At 62.6% G+C, this 9,490-nt stretch overlaps 1 non-coding gene across 1 annotated transcript; it reads right to left on the reverse strand.

The window, feature by feature from the left end:
• Positions 1 to 7,818: 7,818 nt before the first annotated feature.
• LOC131866929 (5S ribosomal RNA) lies at positions 7,819 to 7,937 on the reverse strand. Its single transcript, XR_009365528.1, has one exon. It is a non-coding gene; the product is annotated as a 5S ribosomal RNA (ribosomal RNA).
• Between the last annotated feature and the right edge of the window lie 1,553 nt (positions 7,938 to 9,490).

The following is a 9,490-nucleotide window of genomic DNA, read 5'->3' on the forward strand; positions in this document are numbered from 1 at the left end:
GTTATGAGCTTGTCGCAGTGTGTACTTAGCAAACCGCGACCCACGTGCGAATCCACCCCGGCCACCCACCCCCGTCGAGGTGCACACCCTCCCTCGCGAAGTGCGCCCCGTTCGCCAAGTGTGAGCCCTGCCCGGGTGCGCGCACCTTGCTAGGGCGTCGGGTGTGCACCCGGCCCGGCCTACGTGCGTGCACCTGTAGGGGGCGTCGTGTGCGTGCAGTGTCCCGTCTGCAACGCGGTGCCCACACACCACCTCGGGCGCAACGACCTGCGCTCACATGTGGGCCGAGTGCACCTTGGTGCATGTTCGGGGCGCCTCGGGTGCACGCTCGATCTTGCCCCGGTGCACCAAGGCGCTCGGTTTGCCCCGGGTGCGCACTTGGTGCAAGGTGGGCACCCAAAATAGGGATCAAGCACCAAAACACAAGTTTCGGGATGCAAAATGGGACCCAAGGACCACAAATGCGTTCCAAGACCCATGATGGGTCCACGAGAACAAAAATGTGTTCCGAGACTTAATAAACAAATATTGGGTTTTAGGAGAAGAAACATGCTCTGATGCCCAAAACGAGAATCGACCCCGAAAAGGCCACAGGCCAAAAGTGGGATGCGAGACAAAAAAAAATGGGACCCGAGGACCAAAATTGGGTTCCCAGGTCGAAGACAGGGCAACCGGACAAGAAACGACCTCTAAGGCTCGAAATGAGTCCCGACGACTAAAACTTGACAAGAAGCACCCATCAGGCACCCAACTCGACACCCATGGGATGCCGACCCACCCGGGCTTCCACCTAGCACACCTTGGCACCCACCCACCCTCGCACCCAACCTCGCACCCAACTTAGCACCTTTGAACCCACATTGGCACTCACCCTGACCCTGGCACCTTGGAACCCACATTGGCACTCACCTTGACCCTGGCACCCACCTTTGCACTCACCTTGGGACCCACCCTGGCTCCCACCTCGGCACCCACCCAGACACCCACCTTGGTTCCTTGGCACCCACCTTGGATCCTTGGCACCCACCCCGACACCCACCTTGGCACGCAACTTGGCTACTTGCCACCCACCTTGGCTCCTTGACGCCCACCCCGACAACCACCCCGTGACCTACCCTGGCTAGGGTTGGTGCACACCCACCCTGGTGCCCACCTTGGCACCCACCCTATGACCCACCTTGGCACGCACCTTAGTACCCACCCCGTTACCCACCCTAGGACCCACCCCGTGACCCACCTTGGCCAGGGTGGGTGCCTTGGTGCGCACAACTTGCCTGGGCTGCACACCAGGGCGGGCTCAAGATGGCACCCGCGTTCCGTTTTTTTCACTATCTTTCAAAACGGAAATTTTAAAATCTCATTTTTTTCTTTTTTTTGCCTTTTCTGGAAATTAGTGAAGGCAGCGCATCAAAGGTGCGCAATGCTGGTGCGAACCCGGGAGCGCTCCGATGTGTGCTCCAAGGTGCGGCGTGCACGAAGTCCGAGCCCGGTTTGCCCCGGGTGCGCACCTCGCGTGCACCTTCGCCGGGGTGAGCACCTTGGCTGGGTTGCGCGCCCTGGTGCGTACCAAGGAGCGCTCTGAAGTGTGCTCCAAGGTGCGGCGTGCACGAAGTCGGAGCCCGGTTTGCCCCGGGTGTGCACCTCGGGTGCGCACCTCGCGTGCACCTTCGCTGCGGTGGGCACCTTGGCTGGGTTGCGCGCCTTGGTGGGCACCATGCAGTGCACGAAGTCGGAGCCCGGTTTGCCCCGGGCGCGCACCTCCGCCAGGGTGGGCACCTTGGTGCGCACAACTTGCCTGGGCTGCGCATCAGGAAGGGCTCAAGATGGCACCCGCGTTCCGTTTTTTTCACTATCTTTCAGAACGGAAATTTTAAAATATCGTTTTTTTTTGCCTTTTCTGGAAATTAGTGAAGGCAGCGCATCAAAGGTGCGCAACGCTGGTGCGAACCTGGGAGCGCTCCGATGTGTGCTCCAAGGTGCGGCGTGCACGAAGTCGGAGCCCGGTTTGCCTCGGGTGCGCCCTGGTGGGCACCATGGTGCGCACCAAGGAGCGCTCCGAAGTGTGCTCCAAGGTGCGGCCTGCACGAAGTCGGAGCCCGGTTTGCCCCGGGTGTGCACCTCGGGTGGGCACCTTGGTGCGCATGCCTTGCCTGGGCTGCGCACCAGGGCGGGCTCAAGATGGCACCCGCGTTCCTTTTTTTTCACTATCTTTCAAAACGGAAATTTTAAAATCTCATTTTTTTTTGCCTTTTTCTGGAAATTAGTGAAGGCAGCGCATCAAAGGTGCGCACCTCGCTGCCCACCACGGTGCGCAACGCCGGTGGGCACCCGGGAGTGCTTCGAAGTGTGCTCCAAGGTGCTGCGTGCACGTTGTCGGAGCCCGGTTTGCCCCGGGTGCGCACCTCGCGTGCACCTTCGTCGGGGTGGGCACCTTGGCTTGGTTTGCCCCGGCTGCGCTCCGAAGCGGGGTTATTGGAGCGCCGCCTCTTTTTTTGTCGGAGCGTTTGGTGGGGTTTCTCGCATTGGCTCTTCCGAGGCCCGGTTGCCACCCTGGCGCGCACGAAGTCGGAAGTAGGGTTAATTGCCCGGGTGCGCACCTTTGCCAGGGTGGCACCTTACCTGGGCTGCGCACCAGGGCGGGCTCAAGATGGCACGCGCGTTCCGTTTTTTTCACTATCTTTCAAAACGGAAATTTTAAAATCTCCTTTTTTTTTTGCCTTTTCTGGAAATTAGTGAAGGCAGCGCATCAAAGGTGCGCACCTCGCTGCCCACCTTGGTGTGCTCTGAGGTGCGCACCCGGGAGCGCTACGAAGTGTGCTCCAAGGTGCGGCGTGCACGTTGTCGGAGCCCGGTTTGCCCCGGGTGCGCACCTCGCCTGCACCTTGGCCGGGGTGGGCACCTTGGCTGGGTTTGCCCAGGGTGCGCTCCGAAGCGGGGTTACTGGAGCGCCCCCTCTTTTTTTGTCAGAGAGTTTGGTGGGGTTTCTCGCATTGGCTCTTCCCAGGCCCGGTTGTTGGGTGCGCTCCCACCCTGGCGCGCGCGAAGTTGGAAGTTGGGTTAATTGCCCGGGCGCGCACCTTCGCCAGGGTGGGCACCTTGGTGCGCAAACCTTGGCTGGGCTGCGCACCAGGGCGGGCTCAAGATGGCACCAGCATTCCCTTTTTCTCACTATCTTTCAAAACGGAAATTTTAAAATCTCGTTTTTTTTTTGCCTTTTATGGAAATTAGTGAAGGCATCGCATCAAAGGTGCGCACCTCGCTGCCCACCTTGGTGTGCTCCGAGGTGCCCACCACGGTGCGCAACGCCGGTGCGAACCCGGGAGCGCCCCGATGTGTGCTCCAAGGTGCGGCGTGCACGAAGTCGGACCCCGGTTTGCCCCGGGTGCGCACCTCGCGTGCACCTTGGTGCGCACACCTTGGCTGGGTTGCGCGGCCTGGTGGGCACCATGGTGCGCACCAAGGAGCGCTCCGAAGTGTGCTCCAAGGTGCGGCGTGCACGAAGTCGGAGCCCGGTTTGCCCCGGGTGCGCACCTTCGCCGCGGTGGGCACCATGGCGTGCACGAAGTCGGAGCCCGGTTTGCCCCGGGTGCGCACCTCGCGTGCACCTTCGCCGGGGTGGGCACCTCGGCTGGGTTGCGCGCCCTGGTGCGCACCAAGGAGCGCTCTGAAGTGTGCTCCAAGGTGCGGCGTGCACGAAGTCGGAGCCCGGTTTGCCCCGGGTGTGCACCTCGGGTGCGCACCTCGCGTGCACCTTCGCTGCGGTGGGCACCTTGGCTGGGTTGCGCGCCTTGGTGGGCACCATGCAGTGCACGAAGTCGGAGCCCGGATTGCCCCGGGCGCGCACCTCCGCCAGGGTGGGCACCTTGGTGCGCACAACTTGCCTGGGCTGCGCACCAGGAAGGGCTCAAGATGGCACCCGCGTTCCGTTTTTTTCACTATCTTTCAGAACGGAAATTTTAAAATCTCGTTTTTTTTTGCCTTTTCTTGAAATTAGTGAAGGCAGCGCATCAAAGGTGCGCAACGCTGGTGCGAACCTGGGAGCGCTCCGATGTGTGCTCCAAGGTGCGGCGTGCACGAAGTCGGACCCCGGTTTGCCCCGGGTGCGCACCTCGCGTGCACCTTGGTGCGCACACCTTGGCTGGGTTGCGCGCCCTGGTGGGCACCATGGTGCGCACCAAGGAGCGCTCCGAAGTGTGCTCCAAGGTGCGGCGTGCACGAAGTCGGAGCCCGGTTTGCCCCGGGTGCGCACCTCGCGTGCACCTTCGCCGCGGTGGGCACCATGGCGTGCACGAAGTCGGAGCCCGGTTTGCCCCGGGTGCGCACCTCGCGTGCACCTTCGCCGGGGTGGGCACCTTGGTGTGCAGACCTTGGCTGGGTTGCGCGCCCTGGTGGGCACCATGGTGCGCACCAAGGAGCGCTCCGAAGTGTGCTCCAAGGTGCGGCCTGCACGAAGTCGGAGCCCGGTTTGCCCCGGGTGTGCACCTCGGGTGGGCACCTTGGTGCGCATGCCTTGCCTGGGCTGCGCACCAGGGCGGGCTCAAGATGGCACCCGCGTTCCTTTTTTTTCACTATCTTTCAAAACGGAAATTTTAAAATCTCATTTTTTTTTGCCTTTTTCTGGAAATTAGTGAAGGCAGCGCATCAAAGGTGCGCACCTCGCTGCCCACCACGGTGCGCAACGCCGGTGGGCACCCGGGAGTGCTTCGAAGTGTGCTCCAAGGTGCTGCGTGCACGTTGTCGGAGCCCGGTTTGCCCCGGGTGCGCACCTCGCGTGCACCTTCGTCGGGGTGGGCACCTTGGCTGGGTTTGCCCCGGCTGCGCTCCGAAGCGGGGTTATTGGAGCGCCGCCTCTTTTTTTGTCGGAGCGTTTGGTGGGGTTTCTCGCATTGGCTCTTCCGAGGCCCGGTTGCCACCCTGGCGCGCACGAAGTCGGAAGTAGGGTTAATTGCCCGGGTGCGCACCTTTGCCAGGGTGGGCACCTTACCTGGGCTGCGCACCAGGGCGGGCTCAAGATGGCACGCGCGTTCCGTTTTTTTCACTATCTTTCAAAACGGAAATTTTAAAATCTCCTTTTTTTTTTGCCTTTTCTGGAAATTAGTGAAGGCAGCGCATCAAAGGTGCGCACCTCGCTGCCCACCTTGGTGTGCTCTGAGGTGCGCACCCGGGAGCGCTACGAAGTGTGCTCCAAGGTGCGGCGTGCACGTTGTCGGAGCCCGGTTTGCCCCGGGTGCGCACCTCGCCTGCACCTTGGCCGGGGTGGGCACCTTGGCTGGGTTTGCCCAGGGTGCGCTCCGAAGCGGGGTTACTGGAGCGCCCCCTCTTTTTTTGTCAGAGCGTTTGGTGGGGTTTCTCGCATTGGCTCTTCCCAGGCCCGGTTGTTGGGTGCGCTCCCACCCTGGCGCGCGCGAAGTTGGAAGTTGGATTAATTGTCCGGGCGCGCACCTTCGCCAGGGTGGGCACCTTGGTGCGCACACCTTGGCTGGGCTGCGCACCAGGGCGGGCTCAAGATGGCACCAGCATTCCCTTTTTCTCACTATCTTTCAAAACGGAAATTTTAAAATCTCGTTTTTTTTTTGCCTTTTATGGAAATTAGTGAAGGCATCGCATCAAAGGTGCGCACCTCGCTGCCCACCTTGGTGTGCTCCGAGGTGCCCACCACGGTGCGCAACGCCGGTGCGAACCCGGGAGCGCCCCGATGTGTGCTCCAAGGTGCGGCGTGCACGAAGTCGGACCCCGGTTTGCCCCGGGTGCGCACCTCGCGTGCACCTTGGTGCGCACACCTTGGCTGGGTTGCGCGGCCTGGTGGGCACCATGGTGCGCACCAAGGAGCGCTCCGAAGTGTGCTCCAAGGTGCGGCGTGCACGAAGTCGGAGCCCGGTTTGCCCCGGGTACGCACCTCGCGTGCACCTTCGCCGGGGTGGGCACCTCGGCTGGGTTGCGCGCCCTGGTGCGCACCAAGGAGCGCTCCGAAGTGTGCTCCAAGGTGCGGCGTGCACGAAGTCGGAGCCCGGTTTGCCCCGGGTGCGCACCTTCGCCGCGGTGCGCACCATGGCGTGCACGAAGTCGGAGCCCGGTTTGCCCCGGGTGCGCACCTCGCGTGCACCTTCGGCGGGGTTGCGCGCCCTGGTGGGCACCATGGTGCGCACCAAGGAGCGCTCCGAAGTGTGCTCCAAGGTGCGGCGTGCACGAAGTCGGAGCCCGGTTTGCCCCGGGTGCGCACCTCGCGTGCACCTTCGGCGGGGTTGCGCGCCCTGGTGGGCACCATGGTGCGCACCAAGGAGCGCTCCGAAGTGTGCTCCAAGGTGCGGCGTGCACGAAGTCGGAGCCCGGTTTGCCCCGGGTGCGCACCTCGCGTGCACCTTCGCCGCGGTGGGCACCATGGCGTGCACGAAGTCGGAGCCCGGTTTGCCCCGGGTGCGCACCTCGCGTGCACCTTCGCCGGGGTGGGCACCTCGGCTGGGTTGCGCGCCCTGGTGCGCACCAAGGAGCGCTCCGAAGTGTGCTCCAAGGTGCGGCGTGCACGAAGTCGGAGCCCGGTTTGCCCCGGGTGCGCACCTCGCGTGCACCTTCGCCAGGGTGGGCACCTCGGTGCGCACACCTTCTCAATGTTTTCTTGCCTTTTCTGGAAATTGGTGAAGGCAGCGCATCAAAGGTGCGCACCTCGGTGTGCTCCGAGGTGCGAACCCGAGAGCGCTCCGAGGTGCCCACGAAGTCGAAAGTCGGGTTAATTGCATTGTTTTCCCCGGGTGCGCTCCGAGGTGCGCAACATCGGCGCGCACCAAGGAGGGCTCCGAAGTGTGCTCCAAGGTGCGCACGATGGCGTGCACCTCTGGTGCGCACGATTCGGAGCTCGGTTTGACCGGGGTGCGCACACCTTGGCTGGGTTGCGCACCTTTTGTGCGCTCCAAGGTGCGCACGAAGTCGGAGCTCGGTTTGCCCCGGGTGCGCACCTTCGCCAGGGTGCGCACCTTGATGCGCACGCCTTGGCTGGGCTGCGCACCTTGGTGGGCGCCATGGTGCGCACCTTTCGTGCGCTCCAAGGTGCGCACGAAGTCGGAGCTCGGTTTGCCCCGGGTGCGCACCTTGGTGGGCGCCATGGTGCACTCCGAGGTGCCCAAGATTGGTGCGCACCAAGGAGCGCTCCGAAGTGCGCTCCAAGGTGCGCGCGAAGTCGAAAGTTGGGTTAATTGTCCGGTTTGCCTCGGGTGCGCACCTTGCGTGCACCTTCGCCAGGGTGGGCGCCTTGGTGCGCACACCTTGGCTGGGCTGCGCACACCTTGGCACCCGCGTTTCCTTCATTTTAAATTTTTTTTTTTTACAATCTCTCAAGTGGGAAATTCTATAATCTCAACTTTTTTTGCCTTTTCAGGAAACTTTTGAATGGAGCGCATCATTGGTGCGCTCCGAAGTGTGCTCCAAAGCTCTCTCCAGCTGCGTGCACCTGCCCCGGCCGCGCACCCGGCCCCGCCCAGCTTCGCTCACCTGTCCCGGGCGTCTGGTGCGGAACCTTAGAGTAAGAAACATCACCGTGCACCTTGGCCAACGTGCGCGACTCGACCGAGCGCGCACTGGCCGAGGTGCACACCGATTTCACCTGGGTGCGCGCGCAGCACCTCGGGCGCACCGGGGTGCGCGCACAACGCCCGGGTTGCACCGTGGCCTGTGTGCTCGGTGCGCCTCGGGTGCGCGCTCGGTGTCGCCCCCCGCGCGCGCGGTAGTGCGGGCAGCGCACCCCGGCCCGGCCCGGCCCCGACGAGAACGCAAACGGGCAAAAGGTTTATTCAAATAGCATTGCGACGCCCGGCGAAAAACTAAAAAAGGGTGCAACACCGGGACTTCCCGGGAGGTCACCCATCCCAGTACTACTCCGGCCCAAGCGCGCTTAACTGCGGAGTTCTGATGGGATCCGGTGCACTAATGCTGGTATGATCGCACCCGTTATGAGCTTGTCGCAGTGTGTACTTAGCAAACCGCGACCCACGTGCGAATCCACCCCGGCCACCCACCCCCGTCGAGGTGCACACCCTCCCTCGCGAAGTGCGCCCCGTTCGCCAAGTGTGAGCCCTGCCCGGGTGCGCGCACCTTGCTAGGGCGTCGGGTGTGCACCCGGCCCGGCCTACGTGCGTGCACCTGGAGGGGGCGTCGTGTGCGTGCAGTGTCCCGTCTGCAACGCGGTGCCCACACACCACCTCGGGCGCAACGACCTGCGCTCACATGTGGGCCGAGTGCACCTTGGTGCATGTTCGGGGCGCCTCGGGTGCACGCTCGATCTTGCCCCGGTGCACCAAGGCGCTCGGTTTGCCCCGGGTGCGCACTTGGTGCAAGGTGGGCACCCAAAATAGGGATCAAGCACCAAAACACAAGTTTCGGGATGCAAAATGGGACCCAAGGACCACAAATGCGTTCCAAGACCCATGATGGGTCCACGAGAACAAAAATGTGTTCCGAGACTTAATAAACAAATATTGGGTTTTAGGAGAAGAAACATGCTCTGATGCCCAAAACGAGAATCGACCCCGAAAAGGCCACAGGCCAAAAGTGGGATGCGAGACAAAAAAAAATGGGACCCGAGGACCAAAATTGGGTTCCCAGGTCGAAGACAGGGCAACCGGACAAGAAACGACCTCTAAGGCTCGAAATGAGTCCCGACGACTAAAACTTGACAAGAAGCACCCATCAGGCACCCAACTCGACACCCATGGGATGCCGACCCACCCGGGCTTCCACCTAGCACACCTTGGCACCCACCCACCCTCGCACCCAACCTCGCACCCAACTTAGCACCTTTGAACCCACATTGGCACTCACCCTGACCCTGGCACCTTGGAACCCACATTGGCACTCACCTTGACCCTGGCACCCACCTTTGCACTCACCTTGGGACCCACCCTGGCTCCCACCTCGGCACCCACCCAGACACCCACCTTGGTTCCTTGGCACCCACCTTGGATCCTTGGCACCCACCCCGACACCCACCTTGGCACGCAACTTGGCTACTTGCCACCCACCTTGGCTCCTTGACGCCCACCCCGACAACCACCCCGTGACCTACCCTGGCTAGGGTTGGTGCACACCCACCCTGGTGCCCACCTTGGCACCCACCCTATGACCCACCTTGGCACGCACCTTAGTACCCACCCCGTTACCCACCCTAGGACCCACCCCGTGACCCACCTTGGCCAGGGTGGGTGCACCCACCCTGGTGCCCACCTTGGCACCCACCCATCCTAGCACCCAGCCTGTGACCGGGCTTGGAACCCAACCTTGCACCCGCACCCGTCTTGGCCAGTGTGGGTGCGCACCCATCCTGGCACCCACGTTGTGACACACCCTTTAACCCACGCACCCTAGCACCCACGTTGGCACCCACCTTGGAACCCAACCTAGCAACTTGGCACCCACCCCGTGACCCACCTTGGCATCCACCATAGCAGTCGCCGACTTGGCACCCACCTCGGCACCCACCTTGACACTTGTGGACCCACCTTGC

The sequence above is a fragment of the Cryptomeria japonica genome, unplaced genomic scaffold (genome assembly GCF_030272615.1).
Source record: "Cryptomeria japonica unplaced genomic scaffold, Sugi_1.0 HiC_scaffold_157, whole genome shotgun sequence".
Taxonomy (NCBI): Eukaryota; Viridiplantae; Streptophyta; class Pinopsida; order Cupressales; family Cupressaceae; genus Cryptomeria; species Cryptomeria japonica.